This window comes from Carlito syrichta, unplaced genomic scaffold (assembly GCF_000164805.1).
Source record: "Carlito syrichta isolate Samal-C Ts95f unplaced genomic scaffold, Tarsius_syrichta-2.0.1 Scaffold306890, whole genome shotgun sequence".
Lineage (NCBI taxonomy): Eukaryota > Metazoa > Chordata > Mammalia > Primates > Tarsiidae > Carlito > Carlito syrichta.
In genome coordinates this window covers 68,242-93,945 of record NW_007250986.1, presented here as the reverse complement: position 1 = coordinate 93,945, position 25,704 = coordinate 68,242, and the positions used below count along the sequence as shown (strand labels likewise).

The 25,704-nt window shown below is 36.7% G+C and overlaps 1 protein-coding gene and 1 pseudogene across 1 annotated transcript in view; one reads left to right on the top strand and one right to left on the bottom strand.

The window, feature by feature from the left end:
* The window catches only part of PHF14 (PHD finger protein 14), a gene marked incomplete at its 5' end in the record, with an annotated part of 157,476 nt that overhangs the window by 69,055 nt on the left and 62,717 nt on the right, over positions 1–25,704 (bottom strand). The window lies entirely within an intron of this gene.
* Positions 6,831–8,071, top strand: LOC103265853 (annotated as a pseudogene).

The following is a 25,704-nucleotide window of genomic DNA, read 5'->3' as shown; positions in this document are numbered from 1 at the left end:
TCTGGGGTATACTGAGCATCTAACATCAGCATTATAATTCCCAGGCCAAAAAGACTTTAAAATGACATTTCTCCGGGGAAACGCATCAAACTCCAAAATGTGCAAATTTTCAATTTCATTTCAATTAGATAATTTTCAAATTCATCTCATCTCTTCTTTCAATTTTTTGTCTATTTCATCTGTCCAAAGCAATACAAAATCAAAATCTTGTTACAGACAGGAGTAATAGATAAACTAGAATACTAAATTTAAAAAAAGAGAAAAACCAGAAAGCAATATAGTGGGCTTCTAATACTAGAAATCGGATTATACTTGTTTTGTATAACTCTAAGCGCTTAAAATTTTTTCACAAAAAAGATGTCACCTTACTCAGAGAGAGAAACTGCCAAAAGTCAATGGTCAACAGCTCCTGCCTCAAAACGGAAGAGGCCCACACCTCTGTCTCTGGCAGAAGCTCATTTCCTGTTGCTTAGTAGGGATACTAGGTAGACACTCAAGTGTCAGATGACTGATGAGATTACAGACTTCAGGATCTTTTTTAGAACTGTATATTGTTTTGAAATCTCTTTGAGTTGTAAAAGTTACAAGATTTGAGGAAAAAATGAGGTTAATATCTTCATTTTACAGGTAAGAAAATGACTTTAGATGTCACTCACTGGCCAACAGCAAAACTGTGGCCAGAATCTCAGTCTTTCCAATGTGATTAATATACAATATATCCCTTATATAACTTAATATTAACACACTGCAATGGAAAATAAGTTAAAAATTGCAAAAGCAAATCTTACTGAAAAATAAATGAATAAAATGAGAAATATTTCACTGCTATATGTGCTTGAAGTTATGTTTATTACTCTAAAATTATATACCCCAGAAATACCACACTTCACTATGTAATGTATACCATGTTCAGGCTTCTGTTTTCTTTAAGTAAAAATTACTTGACTACACTGCATTTATTAAAAAAGAAAAAGAAAATGTAAATATTCAAACACTGAAAACACATAACATAAAAAATACTTATGAATCATACAAAGGCACTTAAAGGTTTGATGCTTTAATATGGATTTTAAAGTCAAAGAATGTTATACAATGAACACTAAAAGTGTGAGGCAGGTAAGTCATTCCACATGTCTAATAAAATCATCAAATCAACTTAATTATAGGAAAAAAACAAGGAAACAATTTAAATTCACATTTTATCAGAACAGTATCCTAATAAGAAAAACTCAGTGACTACCTTCATTATTCAAATATGAAAATTTTAAAAAGTTAAACATTTCTTCTCCAATTTTTACTAACAGAAAAGTATTTTTTAAAAGTACTTTTAGGTTTCATTTACAAAATCCAGTTAATTTTCTAATTCTTTTTTTAGACTCTTCTCTCTTCATGATGTACAATGAAGCATCATGTTACGTCTAAAGACACAGCTTAAATCAGTGATCACTTTTTATAAAGTCATGTCTAAGGCAAAAGGAAACATTCTTAGTGGCAGGACAGCCAAGTAACTTTTAAGAATAGTGACATAAAACATTTACCTTAACTTTTAGAACATTCTGTGCTGTAACCCTCTGTTACCCATAATTGCTCAGTAAATATCCAGGACAGCCTGGGACTAATGGTATTCAGAGAACAAGTAAAGAATGGCAGAGGGCAGTGGGGAATGAAGGGGGAAGAGGGCACATGCCCTGCTCTGGGTATCAGTGAGGACACCGGTGGACTTTACAGGATGAGTAGTCAGGATCTGATCATTTTGCCAGGTAAAGAAAGATCCAGAAGGTGGTAAAATTGAGACACAGTAGAGCCCAGTTATATGATAGCAGCAGAGAAGACAGTGGGATCCAAGGAAGGGGTAATCAGAAGCGAGACACAGAAAGGAGGCAAGAGGGAACAACAAAGATGCTAGGGTGAACAGAGTAACCTGGTAGAAAACAGCTTGGAGATGGAGAAACACTTCAAGGAAGCCATTAGACCAGCAAAGGAGGAGAATCGGTCAAGAAGGGCTATAACAGAAAGTTGTTCCCAAAATAGTCTGATATTTCCAGCTTTCAAATACTATCCAAAAGTTACATTTTTATATGTTTTGAAAAGAATCATTAAAAATATGTAAATGAGACTAAACACACTAAGATGCTATAAGATTACAGGCAATTTACCTATCGGGTACAATGTGCACAGGTGGGGGCAGTGGGTACACTTAAAGTCCAGATTTCTTTGCTGCTATAAAACGCAACCATGTAACCAAAAACTATTTGTACTCCCCGAAAGCTACTGAAAAAAACAATCATTTTTAAAAAAGATTATGGTTGGTTTAAACTTACTTTTTTTTGGTATTTTTGTATGTATATTTTTACAATAAGCAAACTTTTTGAAAGAAAAAGAAGTTTCCACTCACCATCCTATATATTTTTAATCACACTTTTTAAGAACAATTTTAGATATACAGAAAAATTGAGCAGGTAATACAAAGATTCACATATACTACTTCACACACACACACACACACGCCTTCCTTTAAACTTAAATGTTAAAACCTTTTTGCATGATGGTCCTTTGATAGCTCAGGAATAGGAAAAGATGGAGAAGACAAAGAGAGGAAGAGACAAACATGCCAAGGACTGGTGAGTGTGCTCACTTTATTGATTCTTATTCAGTGAAAAGTTACTGAAGAAGTTGCTAAGTTAGACACAATGGAGATAAACAATGAGCTTTGAGAATATGAAGGAAAGGCTAATTCTCAGGTGAGGACTGAGCTAGCCTTAACTCTGCCTCTTCTGTTAACTCTCTTTGGTCGGGGAAAGTATTCAAACAAATTGCTGGATAACAACATATTGCTAGAGAGGTTCAAAAGTTAGGTAAGTTTTTGAACAGTTCAATTCCTCCTGGCCCTGAATTTCTAATCTACCAATAAATTAAAATGTAATTTCAAATTAGAAAGATCTACTATTACTAATGGAATTCCAAGTGGTAATTTAGAAAACTGAGAAAATATTGTTATCAATACCTATGACAAATTAGATGGGGTGCCAGCTCCTTCTAATAATCACCCTAAACCTAACAACACTAAGTTGTACTGACAGAATATTATCTGACCCAACTAAACCAAGAATACCTATCCAACTCATTTGGATCCTCGATTCATACAGAACATGATTTCCTACCATACCTTACCCATTCACTCAAAGACATAGTCATTTACTTAAAGTAAAGGTAAGAAAATAAGGACTGAATGCTTAAGGGGTAAAAACAATTTTCTAATAGTTTCCAAGTTTATTTTCAGCTTTATTTCTTATATTTATAACACCTTAACTTTTAATGCGTTACAAAAACTTCTAATTCAACAGGCTTAAAAAAAAAAAACCCCTCATAATCCTCTATTCACCCATTGTATTTGTTTCTAAAAAATAGTCATTCATCTTTTTTTTATGTTACTGGTCTCACTATTCTCTGCAATTATTCAAGCATAAAGTCAGCTAGCTTGATTTAACACTTCTCTTTCTCCTCTGCTTTCCCATTTTTTGTAATTATCTGTTGCAACCCCAGTGTGACATCATATTTCCTGGATCTTGCTAATCCTTTTCATTTCTGCTTCCATCAGGCTAGGTTCCCAGTCTCCACATTGGTCTTCCTCCATTCATTTATCATATATGCCACTGCAATGTCAACCTTCTGAAGTACTATATTTTGGATCATCCCTTGCATTCCATTAGTCCCCATTAAGTCCCTTAATATCTTCAGCCTTGAACCCAGGCCCCAATCCAATTTTCCCTTAAATTTACATCACACATAATTCCTATAGTACCACCTATGTCATGTTCATGTTCATTTATCCCCTTGAAATATTTGCTACCTCCCATCTCAGTCTCCTACAACCACTCATACCTCAAGATCTAACTCAAATATACTTACATCCTTTTAAGAATGATCCTCTGAATTCGTATGTCTCTTATAGACCCCTCTACATAATAATTTAATGGATAAACAAATAAATAGCTTTCAGTATCTTTAATAAATATGAAATAGATTAGAAAGTAAATCTGGTGAGGAGAAACACAGGAATCTAATTTTTAAAAGAAAAGGTAAAAAAACAGTTTTCACAGTTTCTTTACAGATGAAAACTTCAGAAAAGCAGTCAAAGAAATCTTCAGTCAGTGTGTTCAATGCTCTACAAGAAAACTCAACTTTGCTTTCATAAAACTCTGCTTTCACAGACCAAGTCATAACAAGGTCCCTGATATAATCAGGCAATTTCGTGAATATTTAATAACTGGCGTAAATGAGCAACCCGAAAAGAAAAATTGGGATCTGGAGGATTTCAGTCACTCAAAAGGAAAGTTACTGATAGCTATAATTTCATTTGGATGCGACTGAATCCCATTTAGTTCTTTCTGGGCTTGTCTTCCTTGTGCAGCGATCTGTGTTGATCCAATCCACTGGGCAATTGTAAAGAGTTTCATTCAAAGTAGAACTCCTTCTCCACTTGCTACTATTTGTAGAGAATATACTTAAGAATTACTTTCGAACTGAGTATCACATGTTCTTACTTATAAACGAAACTTGAACAATTATCCTAATACTATAGGAAAGGATTGACAGTAGTGGGAAACTGCCAGGAGAGGGTGGGGGTGGAATTGGCAGTAGTGGGAATCTGCTGGGGGAGGAGGGGCATACCTGATCAACAAGGGTACGCTTGAACATTTGTATACAGAACCCTGAACTATACCCCACTTCTTGAAAAATAAATAGATAAATAGATAAATAAATAAATAACTACCTTCACGTAGTTCAACTGGTTGCCTACGTACGACCTAAATCACACTTAGGGTTCTTTGCTTCACACATTAACTTAATTCTAAAGAATAACATATACACAGAAAGAATGTATGAACAACCCTATTCTAAAGGCACATCATAAAGTTACACTTTTAATAGTACAGTCATGAGGTAATAATCAACCATTTTAACTTGCGCCTCTTATATTCCCTGATATTTTCCCCAAAATTGCTTAAGTGTTTTAGAAATTTAGACATTTGTTAAGTACATCATATAACAAAAGGGAAAACTGTTTTTTCCCTTTTCTTTTTAAAAAAAGATTCCTGTGTTTCTCCTCACCAGATTTACTGTCTATTCTATTTCATATTTATTAAAGATACTGAAAGCTATTTATTTATCCATTAAACTGTTATGTAGAGGGATCTATAAGAGACATACGAATTCAGAGGATCATTCTTAAAAGGATGTAAGTGATATCTGAGTTAGATCTTGAAGTATGAGTGGTTGTAGGAGTTTTAAATGTCACCTGTTAAAGAAATCATAAAATATCTAGACAAGGTTCAAAGTTAAGCCATCAGAATTAAAGAATATATAGTATCTATGAAAGACTGAGAAAACTGAATTATTCATTTTTTAAATTTGGTTCTCAATTTTTACTCTTTCTTTTACTGAAGAACTAAAGTTAAGGTGCAATAAAGCAAACTTTGGTTAAATAACAGCACGCTCTTGCCTAGAGTTAAATCTCATAATAACCAATTTAGGTAAATAAAAAAGGTATTGTTTTGGGAAGAGAGAATAAATTCTGGATTTGATAGCTTAATTTCCAGATATTTAAAATACAGGCAAGGGAACTAAGTTTATAAAAAGCCTTTTAGTGAAAATATGTAGGTTCTTATACAGAAAATTTCAAATTTGACAGTAAACAAATCTTAGGAAATTTCTGATGAGTCATTTAACTTATTTTCCCATTTTAAATTCTAGTTCTACTAACAAAGTCAGCATAATCCAAATTTGTAGTTGATAAAAATAATCATAGATGAAGACAATCTAACCCCAAATCTCTTCCTTATCCTAGAGAACTACAGGTTAAACAATGAGGTATAAAAAGATCAATGTTATATATTTATCTTCAAATGTGATGTACTTTCAAAGAATATTTTAATGGCTAACACCTTAGAAAGGTTAAGACAGTTGGTTCCACTAACTGTCGCATTTAAAAGCAGTTTCATATGAAGCAAATGAAATAAGGAGCTTGGGTATCCAGTATATAAAATAACTATGAAAACAATTAAAACAATTCTGATAAAGAAAAAAAAAAAAAGAGAAGGGACTGGAAAAATATCTGCCCAAACCTACTATATTCCAGGTATTGCTAAGCATTTAATATCATTTAAATAAAATACTTTCAACAACCCTGTGGAATAAGAGTTATTTTTATTATTTACCTGTGAAGAGGCTTACCAAGACTGAAAACCCACAGATATCATGTCTGTCTGATAGCAACAAATCACACAGAATTACTAAAAATTGTTTTCAGAGACTTAAGAGTCAAACATCAGAACAAGAAAGTATAGAAGATGGACAAGGTAAACATTTTCACATATTGGATATAATATTACTACTATAATGACGCAGAATTTAAAAATATGTGACAGTGGGGATTGCCAGGTAGAGGCCGCAGGAATGCCATCACCTTGTACCAGACCTCAGCGGTGCTTCCTGCCAAAACACGCACAGCCGTGGCCCTGAGTTTTCCAGTCTTGCAGGAAGTATCTGCCCCTGGCCACTTGAATTTTTGTTTCAGGTTAGGAACAAAAAGAAGATGCACCTGGACTTTCCTCGGAGTCTTCTGTGTTGTTAAGCTTCGGGTGAAATTTGAGCGCCTTTGGATGTAAGCCGCGCTTGCTTGATAGAAGTAGAAATCAGTCCTGCTGTCCTCTGTGGACAAGTCGCTTTCCAGAAATGTGTCCCATTGAAGGCATCTACAGTTGTTTCAAACCGTAAAAAAAGCTGTGCCCAAGCTTGTCTAACATCTGCCCTGTAAAGTGTCCGTAATGCTAGGCCCTGAGGGAGGTGAGGGCTTTGTGGTCAAGTTCCACGGCCTGCCCTGGTCCTGTTCTATTGAGGATGTGTACAACTTCCTCTCCGAATGCACAATTCACGATGGGGCTGCGGGTGTCCATTTCATCTATACTAGAGAGGGCAGGCAGAGTGGTGAGGCTTTTGTTGAACTTGAATCAGAAGATGATGTCCAAATGGCTCTGAAAAAAGACAGGGAAAGAATGGGACACCGATACATTGAAGTGCTCAAGTCCCGCGGAACCGAGATGGATTTTTGGGTGCTGAAGCACAGTGGTCCCAACAGTGCCAAAAGGGCCAACGATGACTTCATGCGGCTTCGAGGACTTCCATTTGGATGCACAAAGGAAGAAATTGTTCACTTCTTCTCAGGGTTGGAAATCGTGCCAAATGGGATCACATTGCCTGTGGCCCTCAAAGGCAAGATTACAGGGGAGGCTTTAGTGTAGTTTACCTCACAGGAGTTAGCAGAGAAGGCTCTAGGGAAGCACAAGGAGAGGAGAGGGCACAGGTATACCAAGGTGTTCAAGAGCAGTCAGGAGGAAGTCAGGTCATACTCTGATCCCCCTCTGAAGTTCATGTCTGTGCAGCGCCCAGGGACCTATGACTGGCCTGGCACAGCCAGAAGATACACAGGCATTGTGAAGCAAGCAGGCCTACATAGGATGCGGCAAAGTGCCTATAGCACTGGCTATGGGGGATATGAGGAATACAGTGGCCTCAGCAATGGCTACGGCTTCACCACTGACCTGTTTGGGAGAGACCTCAGTTACTGTCTCTCCAGAATGTTTGACCACAGATATGGAGACAGCAAGTTCACAGCACAGAGCACATGAGGTGCGTCCACATGAGGTGGCTGCCATACAAAGCTACCGAAAATGACATTTACGACTTCTTCTCTCCACTCAACCCTGTGAGAGTTCATACTGAGATTGGCCCAGATGGAAGAGTGACGGGCGAAGCAGATGTTGAGTTTGCCACTCATGAAGAAGCTGTGGTGGCTATGTCTAAAGACAGAGTCAACATGCAACAAAGATACATAGAACTCCTTTTGAATTCAACCACAGTATCCAGCAAAGGGGCATATAGCAGCCAGGTGATGCAGAGCATGGGGGTATCAGCAGCCCAGGCCACTTACAGTGGCCTGGAGAGCCAGTCAGGGAGTAGCTGTTATGGGGCCAGCTACAGCGGTCAGAACAGCATGGGCAGATATGACTAGCTTTTTAATATTTGAGTTATTTCAATCAAATTTTCACAGGCAGCCAACAAGCAGTGAAGAGCAGTTTTAACTCTAGAGGAAGCTGTGGGACCCATTTTGCACCATGAGTTTGTGAAATCTGGATTAAGAAATTACATCTTTAGTGTTTTCTCATGCAAACTTTTCTTCTAGCATGTGATACTGAGTAAACTAAAACTATTTTCAGCTTTTCTCAATTAACATTTTGGTAGTATACTTCAGAGTGATGTTATCTGAATTTAAGTAGTTTAAGTATGCTAAGTGGGAGTCTTTTACACCGCATCACAGTGAAAACACTGAGGAGACATGCTTTTTGGAAAATTCAAAGGTGCTAGCTCTCTAATTCAAAGAAATATCTCATGTTTGTTCATTCTAGTTTACATTTTCATTTAAAATCCTTTAGGTTAAGTTTCAGCTTTTAAAAGTTAGTTTTGAGAACTGAGGCACAATACTAATACTGTAGGAATTGGTGAGGCCTTGACTTTCTTTGTACTGTGATTTCCTTTTGGGTGTATTTTGCTAAGTGAAATTTGTTAAATTTTTTGTTAACTAAATTTTTTTTTAAAGACTTTTTCACAATGAAAAAAAAATATGTGACAGTGAAGGTTAAAGCTCAAAAAATCTATCAGAAACTGATCACCAACTACACTGAACTGATCAGACTAAATGAATGTCACAGAATGAAGGCAGCTGTTGGCACAGATGGAAAATATAGAAGCCCAAAGACATATGACAATATGACACTACAAAAGATTTCATATTTCAAATATTTGAATGATAAAGAGACTTGTACAGTTAGCTATTATTTCCAACTGACAACAAAAATGATGAGTGAAGACAATAGAATACAAGTATTAAAACGTACACTTTTAAAAAAAATTTTACTTTCATTTTTTTGAGTTGGAGTCTCACTCTGTCACCCAGACTGGAGTGCAGTGGCCGCTCCCGGCCACTGCAGCCTCGACCTACTGGGCTCCAGCGATCCTTCCACCTCAGCCTTCCGAGTAGCTGGAACTACAGGCACAGGCTACCACACACAGCTAATTTTTTGATTTATTGTAGAGATGAGGTCTCACCAAGTTGCCCAGGCGGGTCTCGAACCCACGGGCTCAGGCAATCCACTCAACTCAGCCTCCCAAGGCGTGGGATTACAGGCTGAGCCACAGAGCCCGGCTATATTTTATTTTTAAAAGTACTGCTGATCGAGCATGCAAAGATACAGCTCTGCTCTATAAGAGTATCTTATAGAAGAGTAGAATTCTTATAAAAGTTTACTAACATAGAATCTGTAATAACAGTATGATAATGAACCCTTAAATCAACAGGTGTGGGTTCCAAGTCAAACTCTATGTGACCCTTTAGTGATCCAATTTAAAAAATTACCGAAAATCTATAACATGCCAAGGATTATCCTGACTCAAAATATAAAGAAAAATAAAACTCCTTCATTAATTTCAAGACTGAGTCGGAGGCGGTAGCTCATGCCTATAATCCCAGCCCTTTGGGAGGCGGAGGTGAGAGGACTGCTTGAGCCCAGAGGTTCAAGACCTGGGCAATTTGGCGAGACCTTGTCTCTACAGTAAATAAAAAATTAGCCAGGAGTGGTGGGACATGCCTGTGGTTCCAGCTACTTGGAAGGCTGAGCCCTTAAGGTAGAGGCTGTGGTGGCCATGAGTGTGCCACTGCACTCCAGCCTTGGTGTCACAGTGAGATTCTGAGTCAAAAAAAAAAAAAAAAACCCTCAATGCTGATGGTGGGATGGGGGTCAACTAAACAAAAGTGCAAGACTCTAAAATAGGAGAGATTCACTATAGCATGACAAGTATTATCACTGAGGCCTGCAAACACTGCTACTGAATCATATCACACTGGAAGACCAGACCACCTTTGCTTAAAAAGAGACAGAAGGTTAAGGAAAGTTTAACAAAAAACTAAGAAGGGATTAAAGCAACTAATAAGAGGTAAACAAATTTACCAGGAAAAGAATAAGGAATAACATATGAGGCAGAAGGAAAGGCAAAGGTACAGAGGAATTTAAAAGAGTAAGTCAGGAAGAACAACTTATATTACAACAAAACTGAAACAGTAAAGAAAACTGAAATTTTTCCTTTAAAAGAAAAAGGGGGGTTATATATAAAACATGCTAAATCTGTAAAAGAAATTTTAAAAATACCTGAAAACCAAAATACTCTTATTTTCATCAGTAGTTAGTGTACGAACCATTTGACAACTTTTCTTGCTGGGAAACAGGTCACTGTGTGTCTGTGTGTATGAGTGTATATGTGTGAATAATACACTCTGCATCAATGGATTCAACCAACTGTGGATTGCAAATATTTGGGAAAAAAACTAATAGGAAATAGCAATACTACAAAAAAAAAATACAAATAAAACATAACTTGGGAGGCTAAGGCAGAAGGATTACAAGCCCAGGAGTTCCGAGGTTATGGGAGCTATGGTGCCACTGCACTCCAACCTGGGTGATAAAGTAAGACCAGAAGTTCAAGGTTACGGGAGCTATGGTGCCACTGCACTCCAACCTAGGTGACAAAATGAGATTCTATCTCAAAAAAACAAAGCAAAACAATCCTCCACAACAGACAGTACAGTAAAACAACTATTTACATGGCATTTACATCCTCTAGAGATGCCTTAAGGTATACAGGAGGATGTATATAGATTATATGTAAATACTATGCTATTTTATATAAGGGACTTGAGCATCCTCAGATTTTGCATCCTAGGAAAGTCCTGGAGTCTATCCTCTTTGGATATTGAGGGATCACAGTAATAATAACCTTGCAAGTTCAATTTTATACCGAAGGAAAAAAAGTAGACTATTCTACAAATTAGAATTTGTAGAATCATATCCTATAAACAGTAATTACTCCAGGTGACAGAATCTTTCTCTTGGTTTTAAGTTATGCATTTATTTATTTTATCTTCTTGCCTCCATTCAACTTATGAAAAGAATCATAATTTTCCTAAATTATAATTTCTTCTTTCATATTTAAAAATATTTACCTAATGTTAGACAAATGGTAGTTAGCATCTCATCATGTGTCTATGTGTATCATACGAAGTTATGAGCTAAATGAAATCACATAGAGATTAATTACCAAGTAAGTAGGCTAAGGGGGTCAAATGGATAGCTGTAGGTATAATCTATGTCAGCAAGCAACAGTGAAAGACTTAATCGCCAGGGTAAAGACTCCTTAGAAGTCAATTACTGGAGCAAAGTCAAACAGTATGGCCCTACATCAAAGTACCAATGGCTAAAACAACAACAATAAAACATCAGGTTAAGAAAGGGAAGTGCTTTTCAGTGCCATGAAATCACCCCAAAAAGCTATGTCAGAAACTCTCATTTTGTTAACAAATTTCTTTTGGATTACAGTGAAAAGGAACCCAGGCACATTACAAAACAATGTATAGTCTTATTTCTCCTATACTTACCAAAACTGGATTAAAATGCAGTCAGATCTAATTTAATAGATTCTATATCACTTAAACAGTAAAAAAGGAAAAAATTAATAGTATATGTATATTTTCAGATTAATGGTGATTTGAGATTTCAAAGAAATAGGTACTATTGTTAGAAACATGAGAGTACTATCAAGGGTAATAAAACCCATTTAAGAATTTAAGATGTACCATAACTCATAGAAGAACACAGCCATTTAAAAAATGAAATTATGATAAAGTTAAAATAAAGAAGGATGATAAAATCTACCATCCCAATCTAACCAAGACATCAATGTTTTGTATATAAAAATAACATAGGTAAGTCAAGTTCCCATTAATATCTGATGACTGTAACTCTTAAAACATTAAATAAGTACCATTTTAATTAAAATCCACAGATTTTTTTCTCTTTGGTCATGTACTTGGGGCATACCACATAACAGGCATTTGCTTGGGGCTCTGGGATATTAAAGTTAATTTAATTATTAAGATACAGTATTAAACTGCGGGGGGGAGGGGTACACCTCATCAGTAAGGGTACCTGCATAATGAACATTTGTATACTTAACCCTGAATTGTACCCCCCATCTTTAAAACAAACATACATTATTTACACACAAAGAATCATGGACTGACCAAGACATAGGAACGAAGTACAAGTGATGGAGAAGCCTTCAACCCAGAGAAAAAGGGAGACTATTTCAGATAAAAAGTATGAGATACAGTAAAAGCAAGATAGCGTCAAAATAACAGGACAGTTTTATGAAGCAGAGATAGTCTGCGCTGGTCTACATATAGGTTATCTGGAGCTGAGAATAGCTGGAAGTGAAGACAAAAAGACTAAGACCAGGTTTTGAAGGGCCTTCTAAGCCATGTTACAGAGTCTAGATTTACTCCTTGCTAGAAATGAGAAACCTCTGGACAAATTTAAGTACAATAGTACCAAATTCATGATTTAGTAAGACAACTGGATAGAGGTACTCAAAGTAGAGAAAGTGTTGGTTATTAAAACAGTCCAGGAGAGAGCTGATAAAAAAGAAGGAGCACTGTATGTTTATTCATGTAAGCCTCACAGAAATTCTAGATGTAGAAATAATTATTGCCCCCAGTTGACAGATGAGGAAACTAAGGCACAAAGATTATGTAATCAAAGTCACAACTAGTAAGTGCTGGATGAGAATCAGAACCCCAAAATTAGACTCCAGAATCCAAGCATTTAATCACTCTTTTTTTTTTTTAAACAACATTCTTTGCTACTGATAAGAACTAGAGTAAAAAACTGCACAATGAAAAACCAAGAAAAGATAAAAGCTCTAAGGAAGAAGGTTAGTCACCAATGTTAAATGCTGAAATGAGGCCAAATAGGATGAGTATTTAGAAAATAAAAAGGCCATTAAATGTAGTAATGCAGAATTCACCAGTGACTTCTATAATGGAAAGAAACATTCTGCCTTTGAAATAAATCACCAAACATGTATTCAACACCCTCAAGTTCCAGAACATTACACAAAAGATTACAACATCAATACACAGCTTCAACAAGTTTTTATATTAGCAGGCCTGATTTTCAGAAATTAACAAAATAAAGCTGCTGAAAACTAATAAATTATTTTTAAATCAACAGGAGAATATGCTATTCTGGTAAAGTAAAACAGTATTTTTTATATTAAGCTAATGCCAAGATAAATAATTTTTAAAAATTGTAAATGACACAGTATCTCAGCAGATCTTTAAAAAAAATTTCAAGCCAAACTACACAAAGACCTTCTAAAGAGCAAAAACAGATACTATGATTTCCTGTCTGAGTAATGTAGAAGCCATTAATTAGCTATTTCATAATAGCACATCAAATTCGTTTTTTTTTCCTCAAAGTCACAATACAAAAATAGTAGCGCGTGCCTGTAATTCCGGCTACTCCGAAGGCTGAGGCAGAAGGATCGCTGGAGCCCAGCAGGCGAGGCTGTGGTGGCAAGGAGCAGCCACTGCACTCCAGTCTGGGTGACAGAGTGAGACTCCAACTCAAAAAAAAAAAAAAAAAAATTAAAAAATGGTTTAGTTCTATATTTACAGAGAAAATTCATTATGTGCTGTTAAACAACAAAAGGTCAAGTAACGCCTACCATAGCCACAATAGAAACAGAGGGAGGAAGTCAGTTAGTAGACTGAATATTTTGTTTGTACTGAAAGAAAAGAAGTATGGGTGATTACAATAACCTGATTTTGTGTCCTTAACAGAGTAGATTTAAAGGAAGTAGGGAGAAAACATTTGGTGCTTTGAAAATAAATCTACTAAGTTTCCACACATATTCTAATCCAGTATGGCATTAATTACCTATAAAATAAAAGGTTGTGTATGGTGAAACATCTGTATTGCTAATATTCTTATTTTTTCAGATTATATATACACATATATTCTTCCCAAACATTTTGAAGTTTAAATTCCGTAACTATTTTTACTACATTTTAAACAAATAGTAACTGCTTTAAAAGTGTCTTTTAAAGTATCTTCTTATATCTAATGTTCTGTCACACTGATAAAACAACAAAGAACTCTCAATAAATCTCTGCTTTGATCTACCTACTGCACAGAAGGCCCTTCCAGTTTCCTGGCAGTTTCATGGAGGCCTCCCCTCTTCTCTTCTGGAATACCCAGCTCCATTGCTTCCTTCTAGCTTAAACTTACCCATTCTTACTGGTTTTATTGCAACTACCCATTTTACAATGACCTTACTAGGTAATATGCCAACCAAGAGTTCCCATAGGTGAAATTAGGGAAAACAGAGATTATTTCAACATAACTTTCTGTGGCTTTCTAGTCATGAAGATGGGGGGAGGGAGAAAGGGAAGGAGGGAGGAAAAAAGAAAAGGAGGAGACAGCATGCATCTGTGCCCAGAAGGTAAAGCAGAATGTACATTAGGAATAACTACTCTGAACTCTGTTCTGGAAGAGAAAAATGAATTTTCAAAATTCTACCAAGCAGGAGGGCTGAGCCTGAAGAGGGTTCCTGACAAGCTGAGCATTGTTTGTGATGACACAGAAATATCAATTCAGCCAGGATATAGTATTTTTAGTTATTCCCAACTCTCTTTCAAATCTCCAGGTATTCCTGGTACTTGAGATATAAGGGAGACTAAGAAGTAGAAATCAACAATTCATTAAGTCAGAAAGGCACTGGAGACTGAATTCATAAATCAGAAAGGACAAATGATTGAAAAGAGGAGAATGCATCTTATCCACAAATAATGCAAAGGAGCGTTGATATTGTGAAGGGAGAGAATTTATGAACTTACACTAATTTAGGATATACAAGCTAAAATAGAATTCACTTTATTTCATGTCCTTTCATTATGGTTTTATTACATTGATTTTTTAAGGCAGTCAAGAGATTCCATAATTAAGCTGTACTTTTTATTTCTTCAATCTGACTTGTCTTCTTATTAACACCCAATGTCTCCTATCAGAATTCTGTATGCTATTAACTTTATAAAACCATGTTTCCAGTTATAAAAGATACATTTACTGTAAAATACAGAAAAGTTTTCAAATAAAAAAACTTAAAAATTAAGGTAATAAATCCTTAAAAAATTAAGATATTTTTAACTTAGACTACATGATAGTGTTGCCACACCTTAAATATTATTTTTTAAATGGTTGAATAAGTGGCCATTTAAGAGAAATTTATGAGTCGGGCTCGGTGGCTCAGCCTGTAATCCCACTCCTTTGGGAGGCTGAGGTGAGTGGATTGCCTGAGCCCACAGGTTCGAGACCCGCCTGGGCAGAGACCTCATCTCTACAATAAATCAAAAAATCAGCCAGGCGTAATAGCGCATGCCTGTAATTCCGGCTACTTGGAAAGCTGAGGCGGAAGGATCGCCGGAGCCCAGCAGGTCGAGGCTGTGGTGGCCGGGAGCAGCCACTGCACTCCAGTCTGGGCGACAGAGTGAGACTCCAACTCAAAAAAAAAAAAAGAGAAATTATGGCATACCAAAATTCATTTAACCAATCCTCTAATACTAGGCATTTAAGTTGGTTCTAAATGTTTTTCACTAGTATAATGAGCACCAAAAAGACCACTTTTATATAAAAGCTGTACTAATTTCAGAATATTCCTCTGAGCCAGGCTCGGTGGCTCGGCCTGTAATCCCACGCCTTTGGGAGGCTGAGGTGAGTGGATCGCCTGAGTCCGCGGGTTCGAGACCCGCCTGGGCAGGCGAGACCTCATCTCTACAATAAATAAAAAAAAATTAGCCGGGCATGGTAGCGTGTGCCTGTAGTTCCAGCTACTTGGAAGGCTGAGGCAGAAGGATCGCTGGAGCCCAGCAGGTCGAGGCTGTGGTGGCCGGGAGCGGCCACTCACTCCAGTCTGGGCGACAGTGAGACTCCCAACTCAAAAAAAAAAAAAAGAATATTTCTCTGAAAAATTTCCTACAAGTGCTGTTGCTTTCCAAATAGCCCAGTCATGTTTAATGACTTTGATTCATACTGATAATTTTTCTCCAGAAAACTCATGCCACTTTAATTTTCTACTACCAGTGTATGAGGGTTCTATAACTTTCCATATTTTTGTCTCTTTTTCCAAACTAGAATGATTAATTTCTTGCAAGGAGTTCTTTTATATTTTCTACTAGCACCTTAGGCCAAATCACCAGCAGCTCTGTGATGATGACAAAAATAGTCTGACATTATCTCCATCACTATAGCAGCACTATTATCACATGGACTAGTAACAATAACTAGTTTTTTTTTATTTTTTTTATTTTTTCCTGGCTGATTTATTGTAGAACTAACTAGTTATTAAGTAAAATAGAGAAGTGAAAGTACACAGTCCACCACTTTAGAAATTTCCTCTATACTCAAATTCAAGACTTTGTACCTGATGGTCACTAATGGATTTGCTTGGCACATTTAAATCCTGTCACTAACAAAGTCCTTAAGTCATTTTTAGTTTAAACTAGGAGAATATACACCCATACTGCATATCATCCTGATTAGTTCTTCTAATCTAGAGAAGAGCTGTTTGCAACAAATAAAATAAACTAATGTGAATATTAAAAATTGCTGAAATAAATGTAAACACACCTGGGGGAAAAAAGCAGCTCAAAAGTTAATGTCTGTTAAAACACTAAATCTAGTAATCTCCACCATGGAGTTCATAAAGAGCAATAAAATCTCCATCTGAAAAAGTTACTTATTTGGGTGAAAACAAACTACCGATGGCATACTGACTGAGAAACTTCAAGATCAATTTCCATTCCTTGATTTGAAATTGCAGCTTTAAGGAATATTCCTATAATACAGAGGGGGAAAAAAAACAAAGTTGTATTTAGTCATACACTATTTGATAACTTTTTTTTTGAAATGAGATATTAACAAACATGCATGTGCAAAATAAGTTCTCAAGTTTTTGTTGTTGTTTGTTTTGTAAATGTGTGTTAGGGCCTACACCCAGATACTGAACTTAAACACAGTAACTGAAACTTAAAATCTAATATTGCCAAAATCTTCCAACTGTATTCTCAATCCAATTATATATGGTATGTTTTCAAAGGTGAAAATGAACTTTTTACTCATTTTATATGGGATAACTTTATGACACTCATTCATAATAAAAATATATCCTCTCAAAGTTAACAGAAATTATCTTTTAGACCCTGAGTTTATTCATATTTATTCATATTTGTTTCCTTGTATAATCAGCACTAGTAATATAACCAAAGTAACAATAAAAGTAGGACACTTTTGGTGTTGTATGCTATAAGTAAGGTTTATGTCATTACTAAAACGAGACTTTCCTGATTTATTGACACATCATTTATGACCAAGGGTTACTAAAAAGAAGAGGGGGAGGACAATGGAAAAAAATTAACTTTAAAGAAAAAACAGTATCATCTTTAACAACATAACACAGCTAACTGATTTTGTATATTACAGTTAATGTACAATGTAAAAGGGGAAAAGTCATATTCCTAAAATGCTTTATTAATTTATTTTGAAAACAGAGATTCCTATTACAGAATTCAGTGCTTGGTCACTCTTCCCCTACATTTCTATCCTAACTTTGGTTTCTTTTTAATGAAGAAAAGGAAAGTCAGCAAAAGAAAATGCCACCATTAAATCATACTGCAACATTTTGTGTCAAAAATGTAATGGAAAATGCACACATCAAGGGAAAGGTTACTGTTCTTCCAGAACATCTTTTCACTTGGTTCATGGCTCATCCCTCTACATAACTGTACAGGCACTACGGATGGTTTTTTCCTATCGGTTTAATGTGGCATTTGAAGGATTACGGCATTTTCAGGAAACCACAGTGCAGTGATTTTAGTAGTTATCTAGCTGAAAGTGATGCTGTGATTTAGAATAACTGCTCTGCTTATGTGCAATGGTAAAAGCGAGTTACCAAGCCATCTCGCAAAGACAACCTTATTCTTGATTATGTGTTTTCTTAATAATACATGAGGTCAGTAGAGAGAATGGAATTAGAGAAAACTTCTTTTGAAAGGAAGCCTGTTGTATTTATAGTTATACGATACTTATATCTAAATTCTTTTAAATGCATTGCAAGAGGAAACAGGAGGAGCCAATTCAGAAATTGATCAACCTAATTCATCTCAATTTAGGGTAAGTGTAATTGCTTCTTGAAACTTAAAATGAAAAGCAACCATATATCATACATTAGTAGCTATACAGAGATAACAAATATGAGAAATGCTATAAATATCAGCTATCTTAACCAGATAATATAACTCATTTTAATATACATATTTCAATCTATTTAAAAGCTTAATTTATTTCGTTTTATAGAAAGAAAAAGAAAAATTTTTCAGACTAAAATAAAATATTTTCCACTATAAAAAAATTTCTTACAAATTTGTCTCAATTAGCAATAAATGAAAAGTGACTGACTTATAATAACTCATTTTTAATAGGCTATGGCTTATAAAATATATAACTAAAATTAAAATTAGAAAAATAGTATGCATTAATAATACAATTAAAAATAGCACTGTCAATGAGAAATTTATTCTATACATAATTCAGAATTCCTTACACGTAGATAATATTTTGCATATCTGAATTTCTTTCTCTTTTACATTCCTGTAGCATTACAAAATCGTGAAATGTGAACATTAAAAGGGATTTTCTCATTAATCAAATGCATTGCTCATTCTATGAATGAAATAATTGGCTCCCAGAGAGGTTATCTGCATTTTTCATGGTTATACAGCCTCTCCCTGGCAGAGACCTACCAAAAATTTCAACCTCTCAGTAATAACCTATGCCCTCTCCCCACATTTTTTCCTAGTTATTGATTAAATGTTCAAGTGAAACTCATTTTTTGTTGTACACTCCTAAGAGGAATTTTTTTTTTTTTAAGAGACAGGTTCTTGCTATCACCAAGGCTAGAGTGCAGTGGTGTGATCAGAGCTTTCCACAACCTTAAACTCCTGAGTTCAAGTGATCCTCCAGCCTTGGCTTCCCAGTGTTTGGGTTACAGGCATGAGTCACCATGCTCTCGGAAATATTACATGCACTACTATTGTCCAAAATGGGAGAGGGGCGAGACTGTCCTTTTATTTATTTATTTATTTTTTGAGTTGGAGTCTCATTCTGTCGCCCAGACTGGAGTGCAGTGGCCACTCCTGGCCACCACAGCCTCGACCTGCTGGGCTCCGGCGATCCTTTCGCCTCAGCCTTCCAAGTAGCTGGAACTACAGGAGTGTACTACCACGCCCAGCTAATTTTTTGATTTATTGTAGAGATGAGGTCTCGCCAAGTTGCCCAGGCGAGTCTCGAGAGACTGTCCTTTAATAAGAAAGAAAATCATCATACAAGTTTTCAAAAGTTATCAACCTCTCCATATAAGTCAACCATATTAAGGAGGAAAAAAAGGTTAAACTAATGACACATACTACATCTAGAGAATAAGGGAATAAGGAGAAGTGAAGGAAAAAATGAAGTTTGGAAGCTTTTCTTCTCTATCTTTATCAGAAAACAGAAATGTGAAAGTATTTCTATTTAAATGTCACAGTATTAACTAAAATACACACACACCACACACACACACACAGGCATTTTAATACCTAAACAAGATCAGCCTAAGGTTATGTAACTCTGAGGTATGTCCTCCTGAAATTTAAGTCTCAGTTTCATGAACGCTAAAGAGAGAACCAACTTAACGGTGCAAAACTTCTCAGGTGAGGAACAAACTGACATTTATTTTATGACGATTCTAAAACAGACAATGTTCTTATTTCCTAAGCTCACTAAATTTCAAAGGACTGCAATTCTGTCTATTATCTTCTACTGCTCCATTCATTTAAGCTACTTCTCCGGTTAAAAATAAATAAATAACCCCTCGGATCACAGGTAAGCAAGAGACTGACTATATGTGAGGTAAATCTGCTCTCCAAATTTAATTCACAATATGTAAATATCATATGCTTGTTACCTGGCTTTCTCTGCATAACTAGTGGTTAATTTAAATACTTACCTCTCTAAATTTTCATATCATGATGCCTATATATTCAGAGGTTTCTTCAATCAACAATTAGAGCAATGACGTATGTTGTTCTTCAAGATAAGACAAAGAGATTACAAAAGCATTTAGCAAATACAATAGATGACGAAAATCTGGATAGCTAATGACCAAAACAGCAAAAGTGTGAATGTCAGCACAGAATTTCTCAAACAGCAAATATATATGGTATTAAATACATATGTTATGTGTGTTAAATACATACACATGTTCCCTCTTAATATGTGCTTATACAACATAAATATAATATAAATATATGGTGTTCATATAACATTGAGATATAAACATATCTTAAAATTCTCTGAGAAAGATGAAATCTTGCCAAAATACAAAATGCCTGAGATAAGTATCCTCAGTGTTTCATTATTAGTGCTATGATCTTTACTCAACATAAAATATATTAAATAAGTAATTCAATGACATCTGAAGTTAAAAAGTAGTTAGTACATTTTAATAAATCCACTCAGTATGAAAGACAACCAAAAAACATGCTTAAAAAGTATAAAGATTTAAAAAAGAATAAAGATTATAGCACTGAAGTCTCAAAGAACAACAAATAAAGTTTCGAAAACCAAAAAATAGAAGAAATAAAATACCAGATATGATCATGAAAGGGAAGTTGTCATTTAGCCTGTAACAAAAACAGTTATCTAAGGCAAGTTTTATCCAACCACGGAGCTAAAATGTGAATTATGCTGAGACTGTAGGGGTTAAGACCATGGACTATGGAGCCAGATTGCCTAAATTTAAATCCCAGTTGCGACATTTTCAAGTTATGCAACTTTGGAGAAGATACTTAAGTTCTTTATGTCTTAGTTTCCTCATCAATAATATGGTTTATTTCATGAGTAGCTAAATGATTTAATACATATACATAAGATGCCTGATACATAGTAAGCATTATAAATTAGTTGTTGTTTGCATGTAGAGAACATTTACTATTTCTTATACCCTGTGCCAAGTCCTTCACTTATACAGTATTATCTCATATAATCATCCAGACAACCCATTGAATATGTACTATTGGTTACTACTGTTTTACAGATAATAAAGTTAAGCCACAGGGAAGATAAAGGCAGAGTTCTCCAAATAACAAAAACATTTTAAATCCAGCAGAATGATTATAAATCCTCATACTTAATCATTCATTATATAATATTGCTCCCAAAATATATAAAGACACCTCAAAATTTAATAAAATCTCAGCCTGGGAAAAACCCCATCTCCACAAAAATAAAAAAAAAAACACGATTATGGTAATACATTCCTGTAGTTCCAGCTACTCTGGAGGCTGAGGTGAGAGGATTGCTTGAGTCCACGGTGATTGAGGTTGCAGTGGTCTGTGATCGCATCATTATACCTCAGCCAGGTCGACAGAACAAGAACTTGCCACAAAAGAAAAAAATACAGGTAGCTGGAACTACAGGCCCAAGCTACCACGCCTTGTCAATTTTTAAATTTTTTTGTAGAGACGAGGTCTCACTATGTTGCCCAGGCTGGTCTTGAATTCCTGGCCTCAAGTGATCCTTTCTCCTCAGTCTCCCAAAGTGCGGAGATTATAGGCGTGAGCCACTGAGCCTAGCCACCCACCCCCTGGAAACATAATGAAATCTCTAGGCTCTTCATATAAATTTAGTAGGCTCTCTTTTAAAACACCCAACATTAAAAGAACTGAGTTGGAGAGTGGCACAAGGGAGGGTGGTTGTGGTAGGAGGGGTGGCTCTTTGGCATATTCCTGGGCTCTTGGCTCTTTGCCTTTGGTGCATGCATTTTAGCTGGGTAGACACTGGACTGTCCCAGATAAATCCTATCTTCCCACATGAATGAATTCTTTTCTGCCAGTCAACGTGGTTTTACCCTGACCCAAAAGCTCCCAGTTTCTACACAGCTACTGGCTTTTCCATTTTGAGGCAGTTCCCTTCTTGAGGGTTTCCTCGATACAGGATATCCTTCTTGAGGGTTACCTCGATACCTGAGTGCCTATTGTCCCCCATGCCACTGAGCACATTCCCCATGATTCCCCATGATCTTCTCATCCTATCATTCAGAGGGAGGACTTTTATTGGAGATCAACTGTTTACTAACATATTGTATAGAAGTGGTGATCACCCTCATGGCAGAGGAGAAGTTCCTGTACACAGATGTCACCAATACCGACCTGAAAGAGGTTTCCATGCCAAAGGCAAGCGAGACATAGTATTGCTGTGCATAACCTCGTCCCACACATGGCTGCCTCTGTTCCACCTGCCTTATGTCCAGAAGTTCTTTATCTCTAACGTGGAGCAGTTGATCCTGGGCCAGAATCACAGGGAGGTAGGCAACAGCCAAGACACATTTTCAGTGGAGAAGCCCTGTCATCTGCAGGATGGCAAGGTGAACCTTCACAGAGCTGCTAGAACGAGCATATTGTGGTAACCAACATTTTCAGCTCCCCTCGCTGTCAGGGGACCTGCCTGGCCCTCCACAGTGAGCTCCGGGAGTCCAACTTTGAGAGTTATAAAGAGGGGGGTGCCTACCCATCCCTGGCACTTCCAGGCCTGCAGTCCCACCAGGGTCAGCCTCTTCTCCCTCAAGGTCCAGGATAACAAATACAAGATGAGTATATATGAGTATATACCACATGAACACATCCCTGATGGCTGACCTTGAAATACACTGCAATCTCCTGCTGGCCCTGCTCAAGGCTCAGGACTCTGGTAGAAGCTGGGAGTGGTCCTCACAGCAACTAGAGCTCTTTGGAGGGAGGTGGGATTTGGCTTCTATTTCTCAAAGCTCAGTAAGAAAGATGCAGTTACAATAGTAACCCCTCCTTGGATGCTTCTGTTGGATGTGGGCAAAAGCCCCTCTAGTGCTGTCCTCAGTCATTCCTATCACCGGGACACTGGACCCATTGGGGTGTCTGAATATTTCCGTGTCCTAGGTTGTGGGCTAGGCATAGTGCCACCTTGGGTCACTTAGGTGGGGAAAGAGGAGCTAAAATTGGTCTATCAGTCCTTAGGATGGGAGCAAAACTGTTGCTGGGGCTAAACATAGGATTCTCTGCTTTGGGCCCTTCTGAGTTATTCTACTGCTGTTGTTCTTCTCTGTACCATATGCCTGGGGCTGGTCCAAAGTTGCCCTAGACCTTGGAAGGTCAATTCCTTTCCACCTAGCATTCCCTGGCCTCTCTGGAGTGAGGACTCTGTCTGAGGGAGCATTCTGTCACGCGCCAGTCATGGGTGCAGGGCATCAAGGCCTTCCTTACCTAGTGAGCGTCAGACGGATATCTGGGAGAGGTTAGCAGTGGTAGTGCGGCAGGGGGAATGTTGAGGTGGGGGTGGTTTGGTATCATGGAAGGTTTATCTCTCACTATCATTTAAGCAAATTTGATGCTATATTTTCTACTATCTTTAATGAAACTCCTAACTTGAAAAAAACCACACTGAGCTGAACAAGAAAAAAAATGGACAATTTTTTCACATTACACAAAAGGCCCACTTGAATCTGTCTTTAATCAGAAGTTCCCTTAGAGCATTAAATTTTTTGGGGAAAATCTAATTTATACACAATCAGAAACATATCTCAAAGCCATGAGAAACCAGTGACAAAAGAACATCCATAGTGGTTGCCTGAAGCCTGATGGAGATGGGGGCTGGGGCTCACTGCAAACAGGCACAGGACTTTGTGAGGAGATGCAATACTCTAAAACTGGACTTAGTGATGGATGAACTACACATTTATTAAAAATCAGCAAGTGCTACACTTACAATGGGTAAACTTTTATGGGATGAAAATTAGATCCCACTAGAGTAGTTTAAAAAAAAAAAGGAAATACCCGTGATTTATCAAAGGAAGTAGGTGTTTTGAACTGACTTATTCTAGCTAAATGAGACACGAGACAGTTAGAAAATTGACTTCCATTATAAGAGATAATCAAGAAAAAGTAGATTTTTACACAGAGTTTGTGTCCAAATGTCAACAAATAGGTAGCATGAACTTGGGAGCTTAAAATGCTACCTAATCTCTGACTATCAAAGCTGATGTGTTAGGCATCAGTAATGATATACCTAAGGTCTTTTTCCCAAAATAAGAAAACAGACCCATAGAGATTAAATGACTTTCTTAAAATTACAAAATTGGCAAGTAACAAGCTTGAACAGATTGAGTTTCCTGACTCTCATTGTAACAATCAATTACTACAAAAATAAGGAATCAACAGCTAATCAAAAAACATTATTTGTTACCTATTATTTTTGCTTGCAACAAGCATATACTATTGTTAAGTTTGTACTTAGTAATTTTTAAAGTTTTTAAATTTTTAAAAAATAAAAAAAATCAGGAATTATTAAAGAAATGTGCCCCCTCCAAAAAATTATAAACTATTTCCATTGAGTAGAGTTGCAAATGTGTAGACATATAGAAATGCACTAGTAGCCGGGCTCGGTGGCTCAACCTGTAATCCCGTGCCTTTGGGAGGCTGAGGTGATGGATTGCCTGAGCCCGTGGGTTCGAGACCCGCCTGGGCAACTTGCTGAGACCTCATCTCTACAATAAATCAAAAATTAGCTGGGCGTGGTAGCATACCTGTAGTTCTAGCTACTTGGAAGGCTGAGGTGGAAGGATCGCCGGAGCCCAGCAGGTCGAGGCTGCGGTGGCCGGGAGCGGCCACTGCACCCCAGTCTGGGTGACAGAGTGAGACTCCAACTCAAAAAAAAAAAAATGAAATGCACTAGTAAATTAACAAGCATTTATTCTGATTTAACTGCCTGAGACATACTGTATTAGACTATGGGGGCTATCAGGAGTAAACAGAAGGTCCAGACACTGACCTCATCTCGTGGAAAAAGTAAAAATAATTCTTACACAATAATGACACATTTACAAGCAAGTGGGTGACAGACTGACATGAGGTTTTAAGAGGGTTCCCAGGGCAATCAATGCAAGAAGATCAATATGAGGACATATAAGTCAGGAAGAATACATGAAAGAAATACTGATCTACTCTTGGAAGAAGAAAACATGCTCCAATACATTACAAAAGGCAGAAATGTCTTCAACAAATAGTTACAGTGCACATTCATGAGGCTAGCCTGACCCCCTCCCCCCCCCAAAATGGCAGTGCTGACACACAAGAAGTAACTGGCAAATAAGATGAAATAAATAAATTCCTTGAAAAACACAGCCTATCAAAACTGACACAAGATGAAAGGAAAAAAATCTCAATAGCTCTATCTATTTTAAAAACTGAATTATCAAAAATCTTCCCCCCAAAAAAACTCTGGTCCATTTGGATTCATTGGAAAAATCTATCAAAATTTAATGATGAAACAGTGTTAAATAAATGCTTTAAAAACAAAGACGAACGGAATAATTTCTCATTCCATTTAGAAAGTATTACCTACTAAACAAAATCTGAGCCTCTTGCTTATGCTACTGCAATAAGAAAAGGAAGGTTTGGATATCTCTCTCTCCCTCTCCCACCTCTCTCTCCCCCTCTCCCCCATCTTTCTCTCCTGATCACTCTCTTCCTCTCTCTGTATCTCTCTCTCTCTCTCTCTCAACTCTCTCCCTCTGTATCTCTCTTCTCTCTGTCACTTTCTCTCTCTAAATCTCTCTCCCTTTCTCCTCTTT